Here is a 27,723-nt window from a genome sequence, read left to right on the forward strand (position 1 = left end):
TGGTCTTGAACTCCTGGCCTCTAACGATCCTCCTGCCTGTCATCCCCCTTCAGCCTCCCAAAGCACTGGGATTATAGGGAATTTTTTTTTTTTTTTTTAAGAAGTCAATACATGTTTAGCTCTGAAGATGCCTGGAATTTTCCTTATGAACAGCATAGTCATCATTAATGAAGATGAAAACTTGTTAGAAAAGAGCAAGTTTTTCTACGTAGCAACTTTGGAATGTGACATTTTGTAAATTCTACATATTCCCTTCAAGGATTAATTAGTCATTATTTAAAGTTTTCTTGCTGTCCACAATATTCCTTGGTAATGCCAAAAAACTTTTATGTCTTTTCTTGAGTGGTGACAAAACTTAGACTTGAACCTAAATTCAGAAATCAAGCCTTTTAAGTTTAAGCTCAGTTACAATTATGTTGCGTTGTTTTCTTTCATTAGCCATTTTTTGAAAGAGTAGTGTTGGGTAATAACTATAAACGATAGTGCTTTTTTGAATAAGCATACTGGGACTTTAAAGATCTAAATTAAATCTTGTCTTTCTAAGTTATTTTAGGAGGCTATATGCTAATTTCATTTATGAGGTCATTCCAAAATTTCTGGAACCTTCTTTTCAGGGAGTTGTCTTCACAATTAGTATGCCAGCCACACAGGAAAATCTTGGTATTTATAGTCACAGGACTTGCGTTTTTTCAGCTCAGGAGTTTTCTGTCATTTCTTACATGAAGTCCTCACTTCAGCCTATGTAGTGTTTACCATTTCGATTCTGTCTCTCCTTCCCCTGCCTGTAACCCTCATCTGAGAAACTCCAAACCACACAGATAAAGGAGCGAGACGGGGGCAGGAGACTCCACTGTTGCTGCATGGTATGAGAGGCCCCTGAAAGAGCAGCTACGTAGGTCAAGGTGCCAAGAAGTGTGCAATAGTCTGCTCTACAGCTTACTGGAAATAAAATGTAGCCAGGACATTTAAATTGTAATACATCAGGATGTCTGTATGTGGTTTCATAATTTTGTTTGCTCCCAAACAAATGAATTTTACCTAGAAATGGAGTGGGAGAAATTTCTACAAATATGCCTTCGCTGTAGTTTGGATGGAGTCAGAGGCTGAGGCTATGAGAAGGTGCCTATAATAAGAGGGAGTTAGCGGCTGACAATTTGCTTGGTGGTTGTGTGCAAGATGAGTAAGAGGGGAAAGACCAGTGTATGAAGGAGACTAAGGAAAATCCTAACAGGACAATTTAATATTTGGAAATTGTGAACCTTGACTCTCCAACTCCAAACCAATCCACCTCCTCTCATTTCCCCATCATGCCTTTATCTCCTTGTTTTGATTACCCTCCTCATTCATTCTTCTGAGATGACTTACCCAATTCTCAGAGTTCACCCTGCATCCTTGTTAAAAAAATTTTTTTAAATTCTTTTTTTTTTTTTTTTTTTTTGAGACGGAGTCTCGCTCTGCCGCCCAGGCTGGAGTACAGTGGCCGGATCTCAGCTCACTGCAAGCTCTGCCTCCCGGGTTCACTCCATTCTCCTGCCTCAGCCTCCCGAGTAGCTGGGACTACAGGCGCCCGCCACCTCGCCCGGCTAGTTTTTTTGTATTTTTTAGTAGAGACGGGTTCCACCGTGTTAGCCAGGATGGTCTCGATCTCCTGACCTCATGATCCGCCCGTCTCGGCCTCCCAAAGTGCTGAGATTACAGGCTTGAGCCACCACGCCCGGCCTTTAAATTCTTTTATCGTCATTATAACTTTGTATCTATTTCACCATCTTTCACAGGTTGGAAAGTATTGTTTCTAACTTTAAAAAAGCTATGTGATGGGCAATGATAGTTCATGCCTGTGATAGCAGTACTTTGAGAGCCCAAGGCAGGAGGATCACTTGAGCCCAGGAGTTTGAGACCACCCTGGACAACATAGTGAGAACCCCATCTCTACAAAAGGGAAAAAAATGAGCCAGCTGTGTGCACACCTCTAGTCCTCCCAGGAGGATGTGGGGCAGCTGAGGATTGCTTGAGCCTGGGAGTTCGAGGCTGCAGTGAGCTGTGTTTGTGCCACTGCACTCCAACCTGGGTGGCAGAGCAAGATTGTCTAAAAAAAAAAAAAAAAAAAAAAAAAGCTACTTGTTTTCATTATTGTCAGGTTTCCGGACCCCTATTTTAGCAGTGTTTTCTTAAAGCCCAGGGGCGAGGCAAATGCAGGATTCTGTTTTGTTTTGTTGCCCAGAATGGTAATGAAAATGATCATCTGTGGGGTAGGTGGTAATGAGATGGAGGAGATATTTTCACCTTTTGTTTTGTCCATACCTGAAACCAGAAACTTGGTGTGTGTGTGTGTGTGTGTGTGTGTGTCTGTGTGTGTGTGTGAAGTGTTTAAAAAATGACATGAAGTGTACCCTATCAAATTTTTTTTTTTTTTTTTTTGAGATGGAGTCTCCCTCTGTCGCCCAGGCTGGAGTGCAGTGGCGCGATCTCCACTCACTGCAAGCTCCGCCTCCCAGGTTCAAGCCATTCTCCTGCCTCAGCCTCCCGTGTAGCTGGAACTACAGGCGCCTGCCACCTCGCCCGGCTAATTTTTGTATTTTTTAGTAGAGACGGGGTTTCACCGTGTTAGCCAGGATGGTCTCGATCTCCTGACCTCGTGATCCGCCCATCTCGGCCTCCCAAAGTGCTGGGATTACAGGTATGAGCCACCACGCCCGGCCCCTATCAAAATTTTAAGTGAACAGCACATTATTGTTTACTAGATGCACTTCATTGTAGAGCAGATCTCTAGAACTTTTTCATCTTGTATGACTGAAACTGAGTAGCCATGGAACAATGCCCCATTTCTAACTCCTCCAGCCCCTGGCAACCACCATTTTACTTAATGGATTCAGTAAGTTTGACTACTTTAGATAATTCATATAAGTGGAATCGTGCAATATTTGTCCTTTCATGACTGGTTTATTTCACTTGGCCTATTTTTTTTTTTTTTTTTTTTTTGAGATGGGGTCTCACTCTGTCACCCGGGCTGGAGTGCAGTGGCGCGATCATAGCTCACTGCAGCTTCAACTCCTGGGCTCAAGTAATCCTCCCTCCTCAGCTTCTTGAGTAGCTGGAATCATAGCTGCATATCACTATGCCTGGCTTTAAAAAGTTTTTGTTTTTGTTTTTTTGGTACAGACTGGGTCTTGTTTTGTTGCCCAGACTGGTCTCAGACTCCTGGCTTCAAGTGATCCTCCCGCCTCAGCCTCCTGAGGTTCTGGGATGATAAGCGTGAGTCACCCCATCCAGCTGACTAAGCCTAATTCTTAAGGATCATTCACACTGTAGCCTATGACAGAATTTCCTTCTTTTTTAAGGCTGAATTATTCCATTGTGTTTATATCCCATATTGTCTTTATTGAACCATTGATGGACATTTAGGTTGTTTCAATTCTTGGCTATTGTGAGTAATGCGACTATGAACATGGGAGAGCAAATATCCCTTTGGGATCCTGTTTTCAATTCTTTTGGATAAATACCCAGAAGTGGGATTGCTGCATCATATGGTAGCTCTATCTTTAATTCTTTGAGGAGCCTTTATACTGTTTTCCGTAGCAGCTTGACCATTTTACATTCCCACCTTTAGCGTTCAGGGGTTCCAGTGTCTCCACATCCTTGCCAACACTCGTTATTTCTTGTTTTCTGTAAGTGATATTACTGATTTTATTGAAAAGATTTCAGAAAATTTTGAGTTATAAGTAGACAATTTTAATGTAGAGTGTAAAGCTTAGGAAATTGTGAGGAATTGAATATGAGGCTTCAGATGGACTATAATTACATGTATGCACTGCCCTGATTTATTTTTTATACAAATTATAGAAATATCTGCATTGCTTCAAAATTTGTATAACTGTAGGTTTGAAATATGTCATGCACTTTATATAAAATTTTATCTATTATGATAATGGTTGTACAACATCATGACTGTACTTAGTGCCAGTGAATGATACACTTAAAAATGGTTAAAATCTTAAATCTTATTTACATTTTAACACAATTTTTAAAAATGCTCCCAAAATTGGGTCTATTAAAAGTCTCTGGCCAGGCGTGGTGGCTCACCTGAGGTCAGAAGTTTGAGACCAGCCTGGCCAACATGGTGAAACCCCGTCTCTACTAAAAATACAAAAATTAGCCGGGCATGGTGGTGGGTGCTATAGTCCCAGCTACTCAGGAGGCTGAGGCAGGAGAATTGCTTGAACCTGGAAGATGGAGGTTGCAGTGAGCTGAGATCATACCACTGCACTCTAGCCTGGGGGACAGAGTGAGACTCCATTTCAAAAAAAAAGAGTCTCTGGTAAACACCTTATGTCTTCAAATCCTAAAAATCACCATTTGCATAATTGCCAAGTGTAAGTGAAAGAATATGATTTTTTATGTAGTATGAATTTCATCTCTATGAACTTCATTTCTAACCATTTCCTGGTGCCAGTCAATAGATGTGGCAGTTGTTACTGAGCATTCTTGAACCTCCTTTTAGATAACAGAAGTCGGGGACAGTCACATAGTCTTCTACTGCCTCTGCTCAGCCAAGAGCATTGAAATATGTTTTCTTCTCTATGCAAACCACCAAAGGGGGTGTGTGTATGTATGTACATGTGCATATACATATATTTAATCCTGATTAACAAGATACTGAAGAAAGAAAGCAGCTGTGTTCTGTACTACTTTAAGCATTTAGTATAGGAAAAGAGGCATTTCTGCAGGTAAATAGTTTTATAAATATAACTCATCCTGTTTCACTGCTGTAGCTACATATCTAGGGGTAAACCTACAGGAGGTCAAGCAGCCTGTAACTAGGGAACTCCTATATTTAGTTTAGAAAAATTAGTATGATACTTCGCAGAGACTTCTGGAAGAAAATTAATTCGCATTATATTAGAAAGGAATTTAGAATGAGGGAATGAATAGGTCTTTGCATCAACATACGTGCTATGATTGAAAGGCAAACAAAAACTGGTCAGGGCTTGGTGACTCTTCTTCCCTAATAAGGGAAATATTCATGATATTTTAATTAAAAAATATTAAGAAAAAAGTTACAGAGAATATCCCAATTTTAAAAAGTTTTATATACATATGTATTCCAAAATGTAAGTAGTAGTAACTTTTGGGTGATGTGATTATATATTTTGTACTTTTTCTACATCTTCTCTAGTTATATATAATATTTAGCTTTTTTTTTTTTTTTTTTTTTTTTTGAGACAGGGTGTCACTCTGTTGCCTAGGCTGGAGAGCAGAGGCGCAAATAGAGTCAGTCACTGCAGGCTGGACCTCCCTGGGCTCAGGTGATTCTCCCACTTCAGCCTGCTGAGTAGCTGGGACTACAGGCACATACCACCATGGCCAGTTAATTTTTGTATTTTTGGTAGAGATGGGGATTCACCATGTTGCCCAGGCTGGTCTCGAACTCCTGGGCTAAAGAGATCTGCCCACCTCAGCCTTCCAAAATGCAGGGATTACAGGTGTGAACCACTGTACCTGGCCTTAGCACTTTTCTTATCATAAAATAAAAATGATATATATATAGCAAATGAAATGTTATTCCCTTTACAGGGGTGGGAGCTATACTTGAAATGTTTGTTGTTTTCTTTTCTTTTCTTTCTTTTTTTTTTCTTTTGAGATGAAGTTTCACTCTTGTCGCCCAGGCTTGAGTGCAGTGGCGCCATCTCAACTCATTGCAACCTCTGCCTCCCAGGTTCAAGCAAGTCTCCTGCCTCAGCCTCCCAAGTAGCTGGGATTACAGGTGCCTGCCACTACAGCTCGCTAACTTTTTGTATTTTTAGTAGAGATGGGGTTTCCCCATGTTGACCAGGCTGGTCTTGAACTCCTGACCTCAGGTGATCCACCCGCCTCAGCCTTCCAAAGTGTTGGGATTACAGGTGTGAGCCACCACACCCAGCCGAAATGTTTGTTGTTTTCATCAAATTTTCTTTTCTTTTCTTTTCTTTTCTGACTTGGAGTTTTACTCTTGTTGTTGGAGTGCAATGGCGTGGTCTTGGTTCACTGCAACCTCCGTCTCCCGGGTTCAAGAGATTCTCCTGCCTGAGCCTCCTGAGTAGCTGGGATTACAGGGGCCCGCCACCATGGCCGACTAGTTTTTGTATTTTTAGTAGAGACGGGGTTTCACCATGTTGGCAAGGCTGGTCTCAAACTTTTGACCTCAGGTGATCTGCCTTGCCTTGGCCTCCCAAAGTGCTGAGATTATAGGCGCGAGCACCACGCCCGGCCCAAATTTCCTTTCCATGGATGAATGGTAATGATAACAACCATCCACAGCCTAGGAAAAAGAGTCATAATTTAAGTATTCTAGCCTAGAAATACAAGCTGTCAAACTAGTGGGCAAGATAAAAGGCTTAGAGTTGCTGATGCAATTATTTTATATAAAAAGAATATGCAGCAGTCAAAAAATCTTTAGCCAAGTGAATAGATAGTACAACTATATTGCACACACATTCTAGAAGAGAAGAATATGGAGAAGAACCAGAGATTATACTTTCTATATGTAAGTTCAAGTAGATCGTAGGCTAAGAGGTTTCATTTATGTCAGCAACTAATTTATGTGTGTCTGTATTATTCAATGTAGGATCATTATAGATATGAGGCATTTTAACACTGCAGATGATTTTTCAGTATTATCTGAGGTGGTATAGTCATAGATGCACTTGATCTTGCTTCTTTTCTCATAGCTAAAATAAACTCTAGGGTTGGGCATTAAAAACTACAGTTTTGGCCAGGCGTGGTGGCTCACGCCTGTAATCCCAGCACTTTGGGAGGCCGATGCGGGCAGATCACGAGGTCAGGAGATCAAGACCATCCTGGCTAACACGGTGAAACCCCTTCTCTACTAAAAATGCAAAAAATTAGCCGGGCGTGGCGGCGGGCGCCTGTAGTCCCAGCTACTTGGGAGGCTGAGGCAGGAGAATGGTGTGAACCCGGGAGGCGGAGCTTGCCGTGAGCCGAGATCACAGCCACTGCACTGCAGCCTGGGCGACTGAGCAAGACTCCGTCTCAAAAAAAAAAAAAAACCAACAACTACGGTTTTAGGCATTTAAGCAGTAAGAAATTTCTATTCTATTTAGAAATAAATTTTACAAAATAACAATGTAACTGGTATGATTATTCATTATTAACTAAGAACAAAGCCAATTTTATGTGTGTACCTGAGTAAATTTATAAAGCAAACTCCTTAGCAAAATATTGTCAAGCTCCCTGTATTCAAACTAAGTCAAAATATTAAAAATCTCTGTATTTTGGAGACCAACTTAAATATGTTCATTTTCACAACCAGCTCCCAAAAAAAATAATTAAGAATTGAAAATGATAGCTACCATGTGAACATATCTAATTACTGGGAATTTACTTTGATCAGCTTTGGTTCTGAAATTGCTATGTCTCTAGATTTAGTAATTTTGCGTTAATTGACTGTACTGCAATGAATGGGTTTGTGATGATTCAGGTACAAGATTGAGACAGTAATTCAGAATTTATGGGTTTTTTTTTTTTTTTTTTTTTTTTTTTTGAGACAGAGTCTGGCTGTGTCACCCAGGCTGGAGTGCAGTGGTACAATCTTGGCTCACTGCACCTCCACCTCCCAGATTCTAGTGATTCTCCTGCCTCAGCCTCCTGCGTAGCTGGGATTACAGGTGTGCACCACCATGCCTGGCTAATTTTCATATTTTTAGTAGAGACAGGGTTTCACCATGTTGGCCAGGCTGGTCTCAAACTCCTGACCTTGTGATCTGCCCGCTTCAGCCTCCCAAGGTGCTGGGAATACAGGCATGAGGCACCGCGCCTGGCCCAGAATATATGTTTTAAATGTGCCTTTAAGTAATAACATATAATACAGAGTTTTAGAAAACAAGGGTTACAATTGTTATGGACTAAACATTCATTATGTTGATGCATAGATTTCAAGACTGAAAAATCACTAGTGAATTATTTCAAAGCTTTAAAAAAGACAGTGAATTTCATTCTGCATCATCTCTCAGTGCAACTTAATCTTTCTTCTTAGAACCATAATAAATACAAATAACCACACTAAAAGATCTAGCACATCCTTATTCACACATTTTATAGTGCAGTAACTGGGAAGGAAAGTACTGGCTTTTAAGTAATCCTACAAAACAATTTCAGTTGATAGAACACCTGCCTACTTATTGGCAACACTACCAGTTCTTATGAAGCGTATTTTAATGCTCAGCAGCTCTATTGAGGTGTGAATGCAGCTAAGTTTGCACTTGCTGGTTAGTCTATAAGACGGTCCAAGTATCTACAAACTGCCTTGAAAATAGGAATGATATCTTCTGGATCAAATGAAAACTTTACATGTTGTGAAAACGAGGATCAAAAGACTGTCAGTATGATTTATTAGAAGGGTTTTGGGCCAGGCACGATGGTTCATGCCTGTAATCTCAGCATTTTGGGAGGCTGAGGTTGGAGGATTGCCTGAGCGCAGGAGTTTGAGACAAGCCTAGGCCACATAGGGAGACAGACCCTTTCTCTACAAAAAACCAAAAAAAATTAGCTGGGTATGGTGGTATGCACCTGTGGTCCCAGCTACTCAGGGGTAGGAGGATTGCTTGAGCCCTGGAGTTTGAGACTGCAGTGAGCCATGATCACACCACTGCAGTCCAGTCTGGGCAACAAAGCATGAGACCCTGCATGAGACCCTGTCTCAAAAAAAAAAAAAAAAAAAAAAAAAAAAGAAGAAGAAGAAGAAGAAGAAGGATTCTGAACTCCTAAACAACACATATGGTTATTGTCTTTAAAAATTAATGCACATGGCCAGGCATGGTGGCTCACGCCTGTAATCCCAGCTCTTTGGGCGGTGGAGGCGGGCAGATCACCTGAGGTCGGGAGTTCAAGACCAGCCTGACCAACATGGAGAAACCCTGTCTCTACTAAAAATACAAAATTAGCCGGCCATGGTGATGGGCACCTGTAATCCCAGCTACTCGGGAGGCTGAGGCAGGAGAATTGCTTGAACCTAGGAGGTGGAGGTTGCAGTGAGCCGAGATCATGCTATTGCACTCCAGCCTGGGCAACAAGAGTGAAACTCCATCTCAAAAAAAAAAAAAAAAAAAATTAATGCATGTATGTCTGTTATTCTCATTTAGGTTTCTATTTCACTGATGTATCCCAGGTACCTAGAGCATTGTCTTTTAAAAGTGTTTTTAATTAGAAGATGATTTATTTTATTAAATGCTGTTTTGCCACCCTGTGAGATGGTCATGTGGGTTTTCCTCACTTACTTCTTATGATTACATATGTAATAGATTTTTTAAAGCCAACTGCATCATTCTAGATTACTGTGCTCAAATAACCAGTACCCACTCTAGCTAAAAGGAATGTATTGAAGTGATATTTGGTAGTTCAGAGAATCTCCTCAAAGGCCAGATAAACAGGCCTGGAAGCTACACCGTTTGGAACAATGCCCAACTCACACAGCAGGACTGTCCCAGTTAAGACCACTGCCGTGCACCAGACACCATAGTTTGTACCGCTGACCTAGGGCACCAGACACCATCCCTAGAACATTTGCTCTTACTGCTCCAGGAAGCTGGATGTCTCTGTGGCCATCTTTACTATTTCCAGCCACCAGCTTCCAAATTAAAGACTTGTATGAGTACATTTGATTTGTCAGCCCAAGCAACAAGGGGAACCGAGGAACAAATCTGGCTTCTATCTTGGGGACACAGAGGTTCATAAGGTGAAGAATTGCCAGACATGAGAAGGTTACTTAAAGGTGCTAGGTGACCAGAAAGAATGATAGATCAAGGAATCTTTGGATTTGTTTGAAATAAAGGTATCAGTTAGTCTGTGTAATTAGGTAGCATTCAGTGAACTTAACTTTGAAATATAACTTTGAAATGAAATGCAATGGAACTTGGCTGTATAGGTAAATAAGGATATAAAGAATACAGACACTCCCAAATATCTAAAACATATAGAACACTATGGATCTGTGTATAATTGGGAATGAGAGAAGAGGAAGTAGTTAAGGCTGACACAGGTTTTGATGATGGGGTAAATGGTGATACTTCAATAAGATGAGGAACAGAGGAGATGCAGATATTGTATGTGCATGGAGGTGGGAGTTAGAAGATAGTTTGGGACTTCCTTCCTCTTCTGGCAAGATGGCAGGCGGAAAAGCTGGAGTGACTCTGAGGCAGCTGCATCTTTCCCGCCAGGATCTCACCACCTTGGATGTTACCAAGTTGATGCCATTTTCACACGAAGTTATCAGCAGACAAGCCACCATTAATATAGGTACAATTGGTCATGTGGCTCATGGGAAATCCACAGTTGTCAAAGCTGTTTCTGGAGTTCACACTGTCAGGTTCAAAAATGAACTAGAAAGAAATATTACAATCAAGCTTGGATATGCTAATGCTAAGATTTATAACCTTGATGACTCAAGTTGCCCTCGGCCAGAATGTTATAGATCTTGTGGGGGCAGTACACCTGATGAGTTTCCTACAGACATTCCAGGGACCAAAAGGAACTTCAAATTAGACACGTTTCCTTTGTTGTCTGTCCTGGCCACGGTATTTTCATGGCTACTATGCTGAAAGGTGCAGCAGTGATGAATGCAGCCCTTCTGTTGATAGCTGGTAATGAATTTTGCCCTCAGCCTCAGACATCTGAACACCTGGCTGCTATAGAGATCATGAAACTGAAGCATAATTTGATTCTACAACATAAAATTGATTTGTTAAAAGGAAGTCAGGCTAAAGAACAATACGAGCAGATCCTTGCATTTGTCCAAGGTACAGTAGCAGAGGGAACTCCCATTATTCCAATTTCAGCTCAGCTGAAATACAATATTGAAGTTTGTGAGTACATAGTAAAGAAAATTCCAGTACCACCAAGAGACTTTACTTCAGAGCCCCAACTTATTGTTATTAGATTCTTTGATGTCAACAAAGCTGGCTGTGAAGTTGATGACCTTAAGGGCGGGGGGCGTGTAGCTGGTGGTAGTATTCCAAAAGGAGTATTAAAGGTGGGTCAGGAGATAGAAGTAAGACCTGGTATTGTTTCCAAATATAGTGAAGTAAAATTCATGTGTAAACCAATCTTTTCCAAAATTGTATCACTTTTGCAGAGCATAATGATCTGCAATATGCTGCTCCAGGCAGTCTTATTGGAGTTGGAACAAAAATTGATCCCACTTTGTGTGGGACAGACAGAATGGTGGGGCAAGTACTTGGTGCTGTCAAAGCCTTACCTGAGATATTCACAGAAGTGGAAATTTCCTATTTCCTGCTTAGACAGCTTCTAGGTGTACACACTGAAGGAGACAAGAAAGCAGTAAAGGTGCAAAAGCTGTCAAAGAATGAAGTGCTCATGGTGAATGTAGGATCCCTGTTGACTTAGTGCTGTCAAGGCCGATTTGGGTAAAATTGTTTCGACCAATCCAATGTGCACAGAGGTAGGAGAAAAGATTGCCCTTAGCCGAAGAGTTGAAAACCAATGGCGATTAATTGGTTAGGGTCAGATGAGAAGAGCAGTGACAATCAAGCCACCAGTAGATGATGACTGAAGAATACCAGTTAAATAATACATTTGGATGGAGTTGGAAGTTCAAATTTCTCTTAACAACTGGGGGTTTATTTTCAAAGCGATATTGGGGAATTGATTTCACAGTTTGTTACCTTAGTAGGTAGCTGTAAGGTTGTTCTCATTTTTTTTGTGTGTGCTTATGAAAACTTAGCTTAGGGACTACAATTAATATAAAAATTGGCATAATGTTGGATTGAATCTACATTTTGGCAGAAGTTAAGTATTCCCATATAATGTCAAAATTATACATTATGCAGTTTGTTTGTTTGTTTGTTTGTTTTTGTTTTGAGTCTGGCTCTGTCACCCAGGCTGGAGTGCAGTGGTGTGATCTGCAACCTCTGCCTCCTGGATTCAAGCGATTCTCCTGCCTCAGCCCCCCAAGTAGCTGAGATTACAGGCGCATGCCACCATACCTGGCTAATTTTTGTATTTTTAGTAGAGATGGGGTTTCAACATGTTGGCCAGGCTGGTCTCTCCTGACCTCAGGGTGATCAGCCCACCTTGGCTTCCCAAAGTGCTGGGATTACAGGCATGAGCCACCTTGCCCAGCCCAAGTCATATGGTTTGAAATGAAACTTTGCTACAACCAGCCTTTGCTGTAGCACACACATATACTACTGAACTTGTTTGAAATAAATTTTCTTTCTTTTTCATGATTCATCTTTGAGTAGCTCAGGCTGAAGGACTGAGGTACCAGTAAAAACTTAAAGGCACAAATTCTCCTTGAAGACCTTCTCCCTTTTCTTTGTCCCCATATTTTATGTTGCTTTATCTTTAAAATTTTGCATGAAAAGGAAATTAATGGGTTCAAATGAAATTGTCCTTTAGAGCATGAGTACTTGTTTCCATGGACAAATCTTTTTCTCCCCTTGCTCTTCCTGGCCTGAAACATGGGAAACCAGAGTCAGAGGTCAATGCCTTGGGATTTTTTCTGCATTGTTTTATGCCTGAAATCCAATAGTCTTCCTCCACTGGAAAATACTGTTATACCAAATAATTCTAGATGAGTAACAAAGATCTTTCCAGGCCTTTATTTTATGTTTTTCTTAACTGTTACATTATCATGACACAGATTGTAATATTACTAATTTCTGGACGTTTCAAAAGGTCAAGAAGTAAAAGATGTTGGAAAGCAATGAGTAAGTCCTTTTCATTTTTAACTTATTCCCCATGTCCCTATACTTACTTCCCCATGTCCCTATACTTACTTCCTGTGCTTTATCTTTTTTATTTTTTTAGAGATGGAGGCTCGCTCTGTCATCTAGACTAGAGTGAAGTGGCACGATCTGGGCCCACTGCAACCTCTGCCTCTTTGGTTCGAGCGATTCTCGCACCTCAGCCTCCCGAGTAGCTGAGATTACAGACACATGCCACCACATCCAGCTAATATTTGTATTTTTAATAGAGATGGGGTTTCACCATATTGGCCAGGCTGGTCTCAAACTCCTGACCTCAGGTGATCTGCCCGCATTGGCCTCCCAAAGTGCTGGGATTACAGGCGTGAGCCACTGTGCCTGGCTTATTTTTCTTTATTTATATTTTTGCTTCATAAGAGGTTCTGTTAAGCAGTGATTCCTAACTCTCGCTGATATTAGAATTGCTGGGGAAGCTTTTTTAAAAAAAATGCCCCACAGAGATTCTGATTTAATTGGCTTGGAATAGAATTCAGGCATTGATATCTTTAAAAACTCCCCAGTGTTGAGAAACAAATTTAGAGAGTTGAGAAGCGGGTATGTTAAATTACAGAATCTTACTGAGTTTTGGTAGTCTGATAATATAGTTTGCTTTGCTTTTCTTAAATTTGCATTGAGATGGGATTTAAGGCATATTGTGCTCTTTTGAATGTTGAAGTTGCATTGAAGAAGTTTAGAAGCTCTGGCTATGGGTTATCTAAGTTGATGTTTTGAGGAGGCATATTAATTTTATAAACTTGGCTGACTTTTAAGGTTGTAGCATAGAAATAAAACAATTTTAAATAAAAAAAAAAGTTTAAAGTGCGTGTGGGACATCCAGTTAAAGAAGTCTAGAAGGTAGGTAGTAGATATCAAGGTCTGAGAGAGATCCAGGGTAAAGGTACAAATGTATGAGCGGTCACCATAGATTGGTCATTAAAGCCATGGGCTTGGTTGATATGTGAGAAGAGAAGAAAAAGAAACAGAGAAGAACCTTGAGGAACACAAATATTTAAGAAATGGGCATAAGAAGAGGAGATTATATTGCAGGAAGGCAACATGGTATAGACCAACTAGGAGGCCGAGGTGAGAGATCACAGTGGCTCAGAAAAAAGTGGCGAGAGCAGAGATATTTATTTATTTAGAGATAAGGTCTGTCTCTGTCACTCAGGCTGGAACATAGTGGCGCAATCATGGTTCACTGCAGCCTCATCCTCCTGGGCTCAAGTGATCTTCCCACCTCAGCCTCCTGAGTAGTTGGGACTACAGGTGCCTGCCACCACACCAAGCAAGCTTCCTTCCTTCCTTCCTTCCTTCCTTCCTTCCTTCCTTCCTTCCTTCCTTCCCTCCCTCCCTCCCTCCTTCCCTCCTTCCTTCCTTCCTTCCTTCCTTTCTTCCTTCCTTCCTTTCTTCCTTCCTTCCTTCCTTCCTTCCTTCCTTCCTTCCTTCCTTCCTTTCTTCCTTCCTTCCTTCCTTCCTTCCTTCCTTCCTTCCTTCCTTCCTTCCTTCTCTTTCTCTCTTTCTCTCTTTCTTTCTTTTCTTTCTTTCACGGATCTTCGCTCTTGTTGCCCAGGCTGCAGTGCAATGGCACAATCTCGGCTCACTGCAACCTCCACCTCCCGGGTTCAATTGATTCTCCTGCCTCAGCCTCCTCAGTAGCTGGGATTACAGGCATGCACCACCACACTCAGCTAATTTTGTATTTCTAGTCGAGACGGGGTTTCTCCATGTTGGTCAGGCTGGTCACAAACTCCCCACCTCAGGTGATCTGCCTGCCTCGGCCTCCCAAAGTGCTGGGATTACAGGCGTGAGTGCCTGGCCTTATCTTTTTCTTTTTGGTAGAGATGGAGTCTCCCTAGGTTGCCCAGACTGGTCTTGAATTCCTGGGCTCAAATGACCTTCCCACTTGGGCCTCTCAAGGTGTTGGGATTACAGGCGTGAGCCACCACATCCAGCAAAGAGATATTTAGATTTAGTGATGGAGCAGATGTGAGGGAGGAGGGAGAAAAAGAAATCAAGGATGACTCATATTTTTCTGACTTCAACATTTTGGTGGTTGGAGCTATGATTTCCTGAACTCAATTTCCTGATCATTTCCTAAACATGAAAGAGAAGCAGAGATAAAGTTGGAATTTAGCATGTTAATTTAGATGCCTTTGAGGCATCCAAGTAGGTATTTGTTTCATTGGGTAGATATTTATTGATTACCTATTCTAAGTCAGGCATTGTGTTTCAAACTGGATATTCATCTGGCAGGTACTTGGGTCTGTAACTGTCTGGCTTGAGGTCTCAGCTGCAAATGTACATTTGAGTTGTCAGCATTCAAATGGCATTTGAAGCTATAAGAATAGATGAGATCACATAGGGGGAGTGAGTAGAGTAAGAAGGGGGCTTAAGATCCAACCTGGGGAACCCCAACATTGATGAGTAAAGGAGATTGAGAAAGAGTGATCAGAGAGGTAGGAGAAAAACCAGGTTACTGTGGTATCTAGATCATGAGAGGAGAGTTTTGAGGAAGACTGTGTAGTCAACAGGGCCAAATAATGTCAAGAAATCAAGTATAAAAAGGATTGAAAACCTTCCATTGGATTTAGTGGCAAGGAAGTCATTAGTTATACTAATGAAGATGAATTTCTGAATTGGAATTGCTGGGTCAAAAGATGTTTAATAAATATTGCCAAATTGCTCACCAAAAAAAGTTTATAATAATTTATACTCCTTCCAACAGCATATGAGGGTGTTTCCTCATACCCTCACTAATGAATATTATGTCTTAATCTTTGCCTAATAGATTGAAATAATGTCTCATTGTTATTTGAATGTACATTTCTTTTTCATTCTTTCTTTCTTTCTTTCTTTTTTTTTTTTTTTTTCCTTAGACAGAGTATTGCTCTTGTCGCCCAGGCTAGAGTGCAGTGGTGCCATCTCGGCTCACTGCAACTTCTACATCCCGCCTTCAAGCAATTCTCCTGCCTCAGCCTCCCGAGTAGCTGGGATTACAAGCATGTGCCACCGTGCCCGGCTAATTTTGTGTTTTTAGTAGAGGTAGGGTTTATCCATGTTGATCAGGCTGGTCTCAAACTCCCAACCTCAGGTGATACGCCCGCCTCAGCCTCCCAAAGTGCTGGGATTACAGGCATGAGCCACAACGCCCAGCCTGAATGTCCATTTCCTTGATAATTTGTGAGGCAGCATATGTTTTTGTCTGTTTATTGGCCATTTGTTTTTCTTCTAGGAATTATCAGGTCATTTTCCGTTTGTCCATTTTTTAACCAGTGCATTTTATCTTTTTCTGACTGATGTTTAAGAGCTCTTCAGATTATTAAGGTTAGTGAGCCTCCGCATATGACACATGTATCTTTTTACATTTTAAAAATTGTTCTTTTAATTTTTCTTATGGCTTGAGGTGAACTCTGAGGTTATCTACCTCCCCCAGGGTTGCCAGGTGGACACTGTGTACCACATGCATTGCTGTAAATGCTTGCTCACTGAAGAGGAATTCCTGTTCATTGGTGTTTTAGGAACCTGTTACGTTCAAGGATGTGGCCATGGACTTCACCGAGGAGGAATGGGGGCAACTAGACTCTGCACAAAGGGCCTTGTACAGAGAAGTGATGCTGGAGATCTATGGCAACCTGGTCGTAGTGGGTGAGGACAACTACTCTTTGGAGAATTCTGGTTTCTTTGGTTGTAAAAAGCTGTGGACTCTTAAAGTGGTTAACTAAGCTAGGGCTTTAGATTCAAATATCAGAATTTCCAAATCGCGACTGAAAAAATAAAATGTTTCTCTCTAAGTAAAAACTCAAGTTTCAGGCCAGGCGTGGTGGCTCACTCCTGTAATCCCAGCACTTTAGGAGGCCAGGGCAGGAGGATTTCTTGAGCCTACGAGCCTAGACCCTGTCTCTACAAAAAAATTAAACATTGGCTGGGCGTGGTGGCACATACCTGTAGTCTCAGCTACTTGGAGGCTGTGGTGGGAGGATTGCTTGAGCCCATGAGTTTGAGGTTTCAGTAAGCTACGATTGTGCCACTGCAGGGGACCTGGGCGACAGAGCAAGACCCCCACCAGCTCCGGAAAAAAACCCTCCAAGTTTCTACATCCCTATTTGTTTTTTTTTCCTTCTTTCTTTCTTTCTCTTTCTTTCCTTCCTTCCTTTCTTTCTCTCTTTCTTCTTTCTGTTCTTTCTTCCTTCTTTCCTGAAATAAATATCCTTGTACTTATAGTTTTGAGTATTTGTTCCAGTATTTCTATAGGATAAGTCTCTAGAAGAGGAATTGATGGATCAGAGATTTATATATTTACTGTAGTATAAATTTGCCCCCTGAATAGTTTGAATTAATTTCTATTCTTGTCATGGTAATTCCGGTTTTCCACACTCTCACAACTCCTCATCTTTTTATTCTTCACCTACCTGAAGAGTGGGGAAAATACCATTTACTATCTTTTGATTTCCTCCCTTTCTCTCCCAACTTGTTTTCCCTCTATCTTCTATTTCTCACAATAAAGTGGAAACTCTACCCTTCAAGTTGCCTAGGCCAAAAACCTTGGAGTCACCCCATTTTTCTTTCTCTCTCAGCCCCAGATCAATCCATCAGCAAATCTGTCAGCTCTACTATCAAAGTATATTCAGAATCCAACCACTCCTCACCACTTCCACTGTTGTTACCCTAATTAACCCACTGTGCCTCTCTGTCTCCCTCTCCCTTTCTCTCATTTTGAAGAGCCTCCTACGCAGCCTTCCTTACTCTCCACATCCCAGCCTGTTTTCCATGTGGCAGTCACTGTGATTGTGTAAAACACTCAGTCAAATCAAAACCTTCTCAAATCAATGTTCTTCAGTTGACGAATACACAAACTGAAGAATATCTATGCCTTGGAATTCTACACAGCATAAAAAGAACGAACTGTTGATTCACACAACAATTTGGATAGATTTGAAGGGAATTATGCTAAGTAAAGAAAGGTAATCTCAAAAAGTTACATACTGTGTGATTTCATTTCTGTAACATTCCTGAAATGACAAAATTATCAAGATGCAGAACAGATTATTGGTTGCCAGGGACTGGATAGAGGAAGTGGGAAGTGAGATGGGTCTGGCTGTAAAAAGGGTAGCACAAAGAATCCCTACGACAGAATCGTTCCTTATTTTCTTACATAATTCTATACAGGTAATAAAATTGCACAGAACTAAATACACACACAAATTAGTGCATATAAAACTGGCGACATTTGAATGAGGTCTGAATTGGTAACATCATCTTACATGTAAACCAAATTATAAAAATTAGATTTGAAAATACGTATGTTCTACAGAAATTTTAGAAAATACAGATGCTTAAGAATAAAATGTAGGATGGAATTTCACTAAATGTATTCCCTTAAAAAATGAAATATTGGCTGGGTGTGGTGGCTCACGCCAGTAATCCCAGCACTTTGGGAGGCCAAGGCAGGCGGATCACCTGAGGTCAGAAGTTTGAGACCAGCCTGACCAACATGGTGAAACCCCGTCTCTACTAAAAATACAAAATTAGCTGAGCATGGTGGTGCATGCCTGTAGTCCCAGCTACTCCGGAGGCTGAGGCAGGAGAATTGCTTGAACCCAGGAGGCAGAGGTTGCAGTGAGCAGAGATCATGCCAATACACTCCAGCCTGGGCAACAAGAGCGAAACTTCATCTCAAAAAAAAAAAAAAAAAAAAAAAAAAGAAGGAATATTATTCAGCGCTAAAAAGAAATGGGCTATCAAGTCATGAAAAGTCATGGAGGAACCTTAAATGCATATTACTAAGTGAAAGAAGCCAAACTAAAAGGCTAAATGTACTGTATGATTCCAGGTATATGACGGTCTGGAAAAGGCAAAACTATGGAGAAAGTGAAAATATCAGTGGTTTTCCAGTGTTTAGTGGGGAGGAAGGATGAGTAGGCAAAGCACAGAAGATTGTTAGGGCAGTGAAATATTCTTTATGATACTAAGATGGTGGAGACATGTCATTAGACATTTGTCAAAGCCCACAGAACGTGCAACACCAAGAATGAAGCCTAGTGTTAACTATGGATGTTGAGTGATGTGTGGGTGTAGGTTCAGCAGTTGTAACAAATGTACCATTCTGGTGCAGGAAGTTGACAGTGAGGGAGGTATACATGTATGGGGGCAGGGTGTATATGGGAACTCTACTTTTTTTTTTGAGATGGAGTTTCACTCTTGTCGCCCAGACTGGAGTGTAATGGTGTGATCTCGGTTCACTGCAACCTCCACCTCCCAGGTTCAAGCGATTCTCCTGCCTTAGCCTCCCAAGTTGCTGGGATTAGAGGCACATGCCACCACGCCCAGCTGTTTTGTATTTGTAGTAGAGATGGGGTTTTACCATGTTGGCCAGGCTGGTTTCGAACTCCTGACCTCAAGTGATCTGCCCGCCTCAGCCTCCCAAAGTGCTGGGATTATAGGCATGAGCCACCAAGCCCAGCCAAGATTATCTCTTTATCTTTAAAGAGGTTTTGCAAAATCCTCAGAGGCAGAAAAGTGTCCTGCCATTTCACTAAATGTATCTAAGCATGAGTTTTTTGTTTTTCCTAATCAGGACACATTATGCTTCTTTCTTCGTGCTATTTTCTATTTTATTAATTTTTAAAATCTTTACTAAATCCTTCTACTTATTTTAGGGTGTTTTTGTTTGTTTTGGGGTGTTTTTGTTTGTTAAGTTTTTTTGTTTTTTGTTTTTTTTTTGAGATGGAGTCTCGCTCTGTCACCCAGGCTGGAGTGCAGTGGCGCCATCTTGGCTCACTGCAAGCTGCACCTCCTGGGTTCATGCCATTCTCCTGCCTCAGTCTCCCCAGTAGCTGGAACTACAGGCGCCCGCCACCACGCCTGGCTAGTTTTTTTGTATTTTTAGGAGAGACGGGGTTTCACCATGTTAGCCAGGATGGTCTCAATCTCCTGACCTCGTGATCTGCCTGCCTCGGCCTCTCAAAGTGCTGGGATTACAGGTGTGAGCCACCACGCCCAGTCTTTGTTTAGTTTTTGGAGAGACAGGCTCTTTCTCTGTTACTCAGGCAAGAGTGCAGTGGCATGATCATAGCTCACTGTAACCTTGAACTACCGGGCTCAAGGGATCCTCCTATGTCAGCCTCCCAAGTAGCTAGGACTACAGGCGCACACCACCACTCCTGGCTAATTTTTAAATTTTGTTGGGGATAGGGTCTTGCTATGTTGCCTAGGCTGGTCTTGATCTCCTGGCCTCCAGTGATCCTCACATCTTGGCTTCCCAGAGCTCTGGGATTACAGGTGTGAGTCACCACACCTGGCCTACTTCTTTTAAGTTTATAATTATTTTTCTAGTTTCTTGAGTTAGAGCTTATTTATTCTTATTTTCCAACAAATGCATTTCACTGAATTAAATTTTCCCTGAATACTTTGGCAGCATCCTGTCCAGAACACAGTTTGGCAACATATATCAAAAGCCTTTAAAATGTTTCTGCCATTTGACTTAGAAATTTTACATCTAAGAACTACATTGAGGAAATAATCAGATGAATTATGTATAAAAGGTATATATTACCATGTTATTTTTAGTATTTTTTAAAAAGGAAACATTTTACATTACAATAACAGAAATGTTTTTCTGTAAATTATAATATTTATATGTGATTCATTATTCTCTAGCAAGAAAAACTATATTTTTGGATTATTTTTAATGACTTACATAAATGTACATAAGTTGTAGCAGATGTTAAAGATACATACATATAAGAAAAAACTGGAAAGACGCTAATATATTAATAGTATCAATGAGTGGTTTTTATTTTCTATTTTATGCTTTTCAGGATTTTGCAAGCCATCTCAAATGTTTCCCAGTATTATGGCTTGGCAAATAGCAAAAGTAAGCAAAAGTAAGTGTAACTGGTTTATTGTAGAGTGTCACCTCAATGGGGCATATAAGATTATGAAATGGTTTTATTTCTTCCAATCACTGCTTTCAACCATATTCTATTGAATTCCTCAAATAAATTAATGTATGAATAAATATTGAATGGGAAAGAAAAACCTAGAGGGCGGGCTTTAAAAAAGAGAGGTTTTCCCCTTTGCCAGCTCCCAGAGGAAGAATACGAACGGAGTAAAAGATTACAAACTGTTGAAAATATTTGCAACTCATATTGCAGACAAAGGGATCCATTGCCTTATTTGTCAAGAGCTCTTAGAAATCAAGAAGAAAAAACATGGAAAATATGAAGAGACTTGTCAGAGAGAAATACAAATGACTCTTACATTTTTCGAAAGGTGTTCTACCTTTCTCATTATATGAGAAATGAAAATCAAAACCCTACTGAGACACCATTTCCTACCGATCAGGTTAGCAAAAAATTGAAAAGTGTTTTTTGTTTTGTTTTCTTGTTTTTTTGTTTGTTTGTTTGTTTGTTTTTGAGGTGGAGTCTTGCTCTGTTACCCAGGCTTGAGTGCAGTGGCACGATCTCGGTTCACTGCAACCTCAGCCTCCTGGGTTCAAGCAATTCTGCCCCGGCCTCCCGAGTAGCTGGGATTACAGGTGCGTGCCACCACACCTGGCAATTTTTTTCTATTTTTAATAGAGACAGGGTTTCACCATGTTAGCCAGAATGCTCTTTATCTCCTGACCTCATGATCTGCCTGTCTCGGACTCCCAAAGTGCTGGGATTACAGAAATTGAAAAGTTGTAAAACCCACTGTTAGTGAGGCTGTGGAAAAAGAGGCATCCTCAGACTGCTATGGGCAGGCACAAAATAGAATAACTCCTTTGGAGAGGAATTTGACAGCATCTACCAAAACTGTAAATACACTTGCCTTTTGAGTCAAATACCCCATTTCTGAGAGTTTATCCCACAGATACACTTGCACCTGTGCTTTGAAAACATTCGGCATTGTCTCCATTAGTAAAAAATGGAAAACAACACAAATGTATGTCAACAGAGGACTGGCTTAATAAACTAGACATCCACATAGTGGAATTGTATGTAGCTCCAATGAAGAATAAGCAAAACTTCCTCACTGAAATGGAAATATCTCCAAGATATTTTATTAAATGAAAAATGCAAGATAAAGAGCAATGTATGTATATATGTATATATAAATATATTAAATATGTACACAGAATATTTTGTGTAAGGGAGAATGAGAATTATATCCATATTTGCTTATATTTGCATAATGTCACACTGGAAGCCTAAATAGGAACTAATAAAGTCATTTAATAATCAAAACTATATTAAAAGTTGTCTGGGGAAGCAGGGGTAAGAGTGAGACTTTCCTGTAATTTTTTCTTTTTCACTTTTAAATATAGTTTTGATTGTTGAATAACTGGAACACGTTACCCATTTGTTAAATATAAACAACAGAAATGTATTTCTCACAGTTCCGGGGGCTAGAGGGTAGGACCAGAGTCAGGTTCTGCTGAGGGCCCTCTTCTGGTTACAGATAACCATCTTCTTGTAGCCTCCCATAGCAGAGAAGGCTACAAGGACCTTGGCTTGTTTTTTTGTTTGTTTGTTTTTTGAGATGGAGTCTTACTCTGTCGCCCAGGCTAGAGTGCAGTGGCGTGATCTTGGCTCACTGCAACCTCCACCTCCTGGGTTCAAGCGATTGTCCGGCCTCAGCTTCCCGAGTAGCTGGGATTACAGGTGTGCACCACCATGCCCAGCTAAGTTTTGTATTCTTAGTAGAGACAGGTTTTCACCATGTTGGCCAGGCTGGTCTTGAACTCCTGACCTCAGGTGATTCACCCACTTTGGCCTCCCAGAATGCTGGGATTACAGGTGTGAGCAACCATGGCTGAACCCTGTTTTTTAAATTGTGCTAAATGAGAGCCAGTGGGTTTTCAGTATTTATTGATATTAAAATATTGTTTTTCCGTATTAATTTTTTTTTTTTTGAGACGGAGTCTTGTTCTGTCACCCAGGCTGGAGTGCAGTGATGCTGATCTCGGCTCACTGCAACCTCCGCCTCCCGGGTTCAAGTGATTCTCCTGCCTCAGCCTCCCGAGTAGCTGGGACTACAGGCACGTGCTACCATGTCCGGCTAATTTTTTGTATTTTTAGTAAAGACGGGGTTTCACTGTGTTAGCTAGGATAGTCTTGATCTCCTGACCTCGTGATCCTCCTGCCTCGGCCTCCCAAAGTGCCTTATTAACTATTTATGTGGTTATTTTTAATAAAATACTTTATTTGTAAGTTTTACACCTATACATTTGTCTGGGTTTTTTTTTTTTCTTTTTTAAATTTGTGCTATTTTAGTCAGGATTTGGTATTATGGTTATTTGGTCTCTAAAATGGAGTAATCCACCTAAATAAACTAGAAAAAGAAAGGCAAAAATAAAGCAAACAGAAGGAAAGAAATAATAAAGTTTAGCCAGGTACGGTGGCTCACACCTGTAATCCCAGAACTTTGGGAGGCCGAGGTGGGCAGATCACCTGAGCTCAGGGGTTTGAGACTACCCTGGGCAACATGGTGAAACCCTGTCCAAACAATTGGCTGGGTGTGGTGGTGCGTGCCTGTAATCCCAGCTGCTCAGGAGGCTGAGGCACAAGAACCACTTGAGTCCTGGGAGCAGAGGTTGCAGTGAGCCAAGATCATGCCACTGCACTCCAGCTTGGGCTACAGAGTGAGACTCTGTCTCAAAAAGTAAATAAAGAAAAATTTTTAAAAAGTTTAGAGCAGAAATCAATGAAATTGAAATCAGAAAAATAGAGAAAATAAATTAAATCAAACGTTGATTCTTTAATAAGAAAGAGAGAGAAGACACAAATTACTGACATAAACAATGACAGAAACAATGAAAGAGGGGACATCACTACTTTCCCTTTTTACAGACAGTAAAAGGATGCTAGAGAGTCCTAGGGACAACTGTGTGCACGCGTATACAACAACTTAAATAAAATGGACCAATTCCTTGAAAGACACAAATTACCAAAACTCATTCAAGGAGAAATAAAGTGAACAATCCTGAATCTATTAAAAGATCTAATTCATAGCTTACAAAAAGGAAAACTTGAGGTCAAATGATTTCACTGGTGAATTCTTCCAAACATTTGAAGAAGAAATAGCATAAATTCTTCACAATCTCTTCCAGAAGATAAAGAGGCAACACTTTTATGTTGCTCATTTTATGAAACCGGCATTACCTTCATATCAAAACTAGACAAAGATGCCAGGCATGGTGGCTCACGCTTGTGTCTATTAAAAGTCTCTGGCCAGGCGTGGTGGCTCACCTGAGGTCAGGAGTTCGAGACCAGCCTGGCTAACATGGTGAAATCCCGTCTCTACTAAAAATGCCAAAAATTAGCCAGATGTGGTGGTGGGTGCCTGTAACCCCACTTACTCAGGAGGCTGAGGCAGGAGAATCGCTTGAACACAGGAGGCAGAAGTTGCCGTGAGCTGAGATCCTGCCACTGCACTCCAGCCTGGGCAACAAGAACAAAATTCCTTCTCAGAAAAAAAGAAAGAAAGAAAGAAAGAAAAAGAACAAAACTAGACAAAGACATCATGAGAAAAGAAAGCTACAGATCAATTACCTTCATGAACATAAGTGCAAAAACTCTTCAGCAAAATCTTAGCAAATCAAATTTAGTAATATATAAGAAGATAACACATCACTACCAAATGAAGTTTATCTCAGTAATACAAGGCTGGGTCAACACTTGAAAATCAATGTAGGCTGGGCGTGATTGCAGCACTTTGGGAGGCTGAGGCAGGTGGATTAATTGACATGAGGAGTTCAAAACCAGACTGGCCAACGTGGTGAAACCCGGTCTCTACTAAAAATACAAAAAATTAGCCGGGTATGGTGGCACGCGCCTGTAGTCCCAGCTACTTGGGAGGCTGAGGCAGGAGAATTACCGGAACCTGGGAGATGGAGGTTGCAGTGAGTTGAGATCAAGCCACTGGAATCCAACCTGGGCGACAGAGCAAGACTTCGTCCCCCCAAAAAAAAAAAAAAAAAAAAAAAAAAAATCAATGTAATGTACACTTATATAAACATTTACTAAAAATGGATCATAACAAAACTATGGGATACCACTTCATACTCAATAAGCATGGCAATAATCAAGAAGACAATAATAACTGGTGGTGGTTGTCACTCATGTATTACTGGTAGAACCGTAAAGTGGTGCAGCCATTGGAAAACAGTTTAACACATCCTCAAAAAGTGACACGGAAAGTTCCAAATGGCCCAGCAATTCCACTCCTAAGCATACTCAAGAGAAATGCAAACATATACCCACACAAAAACCTGTACACAAATGTTCATAGCAGCAGTGTTCACATTAGCTAAAAAGTTGAAACAACTGAAATGTTCATCAGCTGATGAGTGGATCAATAACACATGGTATAGCCACACAATGGAATACTATGAAGCTATAAAAAGATATCTGCTACAACATGGATGAACCTTGAAAACATGCAAAGTGAAAGAAATAAGTCACAAAAGAACACATATTGTATAATTCCATTTATGTAAAATGCCTAGAATGGGTAAATTTATGGAGACAGGGTAGGTTAGTGGTTAGTGGTTTAGGACTAATGGTGGGAAGTAGGGAAGAGGATTGATTGGTAATGGGTATGAAGTTTCTTTTGGAGTGAATGATAATGTTCTAAAATTAGTTTGTAGTGATGGTTATACAATCCTGCGAATATACTAAAAAACACTGAGGCCAGGCACAGGGGCTCACGCCTGTAATCCCAGCACTTTGGGAGGTCAAGGTGGGTGGATCACCGGAGGTCAGGAGTTCAAGACTGGCCTGACCAACATGGTGAAACCCCATCTCTACTAAAGGTATAAATATTAGCCTGGCGTGGTGGTGGGCACCTATAATCCCAGCTACTCGGGAGGCTGAGACAGGAGAATCACTTGAACCCACGAGGCAGGGGTTGCAGTGAGCCAAGGTCTCACCACTGTACTCCAGCCTGGGCAACATGGCAAGACTCCATCTCAAAAAAAAAAAAAAAAAAAAACCAAAAAAAATCGAATTTACATTTTAAATGAGTGACTTGCATGGCATGTGAATTACATCCTAATACGGCAATTAAAAAAAAAAAAATCACAGGCCCAGTGCAGTGGTTCATGCCTGCAATCCCAGCACTTTGGGAAGCCGAGGTAGGCAGATCACCTGAGGTCAGGAGTTCCAGACCAGCCTGGCCAACATGGTGAAACCCCGTCTCTGCTAAAAATATAAAAATTAGCCAGGCGTGGTGGTGGGCACCTGTAATCCCAGCTACTAGGGAGGCTGAGGCAGGAGAATCGCTTCAACCCCAGAGGCGGACGTTGCAGTGAGCCGAGATCACGCCACTGCACTCCAGTCTGGGTGACAGAGTGAGACTCCATCTCAAAAAAATAAATAAATAAATAAAAATTACTATAAAATTCTTTTTTTTTTTGTTTTTGTTTTTGAGACGGAGTCTCGCTCTGTCGCCCAGGCTGGAGTGCAGTGGCCGGATCTCAGCTCACTGCAAGCTCCGCCTCCCGGGTTTATGCCATTCTCCTGCCTCAGCCTCGAGTAGCTGGAACTACAGGCGCCCACCACCTCGCCCGGCTAGTTTTTGTATTTTTTTTTTTTTTTTTTTTTTTTTGAGACGGAGTCTCGCTCTGTCACCCAGGCTGGAGTGCAGTGGCCGGATCTCAGCTCACTGCAAGCTCCGCCTCCCGGGTTCACGCCATTCTCCTGCCTCAGCCTCCCAAGTAGCTGGGACTACAGGCGCCTGCCACCTCGCCCGGCTAAGTTTTTGTATTTTTAGTAGAGACGGGGTTTCACTGTGTTAGCCAGGATGGTCTCGATCTCCTGACCTCATGATCCGCCCGTCTCGGCCTCCCAAAGTGGTTTTTTGTATTTTTTAGTAGAGACGGGGTTTCACCGTGTTAGGCAGGATGGTCTTGATCTCCTGACCTCATGATCCACCCGTCTCGGCCTCCCAAAGTGCTGGGATTACAGGCTTGAGCCACCGTGCCCAGCCACTATAAAACTCTTAGGAAAAACAACTTTATGAGCTGTAATTAAGCAAAGAACTTTTTTTTTTTTTTTTTTTTTTTTTTTTTTTTTTTGAGAGCATCTCACTGTGTTGCCCAAGCTGCCTTCAAACTCCTGGGTTCAAGCAATCCTCCCACCTCAGCCTCCTGAGAAGCTGGGACTACAAGTATGTACTAAAGAGATCTAACATGTAATACCAAAAGCACAATCCATGAAACAAAAAATTGATAAATTGGATTTCATCAAAATTAGAAGCATTTTATCAGTGAAGGACATTGTTCAGAGAATAAAAAGACAATTGAGAGAAAAACATTTGTATGACACACCATGCAAAGCCATATGATATGATTTGGATTTCTGTGCCCGCCCAAATCTCATGTCAAATTGTAATCCCCAGTGTTGGAGGAGGGGCCTGGTGGGAGGTGATTGGATCATGGGGGCAGACTTCCCCTTGCTGTTCTCAGGATAGTGAGTGAGTTCTCGCAAGATCTGGTTGTTGAAAAGTATATAGCACCTCCCCTTTCACTCTCTTCCTCCTGCTCATAAGAGGTGCCTGCTTCTTCCCCTTTGCCTTCTGCCATGATCGTAAAATTCTTGAGGCCTTCCCAGTCATGCTTCCTATACAGCCTGTGGAACGTGAGCCAATTAAACCTCTTTTCTTTTTTCCTTTTTTTTTTGAGATGGAGTCTTGCTCTGTCGCCCAGGCTGGAGTGCAGTGGCATGATCTTGGCTTACTGCAACCTCCATCTCCCGGGTTCAAGCGATTCTCCTGCTTCAGCCTCCTGAGTAGCTGGGATTACAGGCACGCACCTCCATGCCTGGCTAATTTTTGTATTTTTAGTAGAGATGGGATTTCACCATGTTGGTCAGACTGGTCTTGAACTCCTGACCTCGTGATCCACCCACCTCGGCCTCTCTTTCTTTATAAATTACCCAGTTTAAGGTATTTCTTTGCAGCAGTGCAAGAACAGATTAATATACCA

At 41.3% G+C, this 27,723-nt stretch overlaps 1 protein-coding gene and 1 pseudogene across 1 annotated transcript in view; one reads left to right on the plus strand and one right to left on the minus strand.

Annotated features, from left to right (window-relative positions):
- The window catches only part of PPT1 (palmitoyl-protein thioesterase 1), a 576,153-nt gene that overhangs the window by 467,775 nt on the left and 80,655 nt on the right, over positions 1–27,723 (minus strand). The window lies entirely within an intron of this gene.
- Positions 10,057–11,560, plus strand: LOC126959682 (eukaryotic translation initiation factor 2 subunit 3-like; annotated as a pseudogene).

Source organism: Macaca thibetana, chromosome 1 (genome assembly GCF_024542745.1).
Source record: "Macaca thibetana thibetana isolate TM-01 chromosome 1, ASM2454274v1, whole genome shotgun sequence".
In the NCBI taxonomy this organism is placed as follows: domain Eukaryota; kingdom Metazoa; phylum Chordata; class Mammalia; order Primates; family Cercopithecidae; genus Macaca; species Macaca thibetana.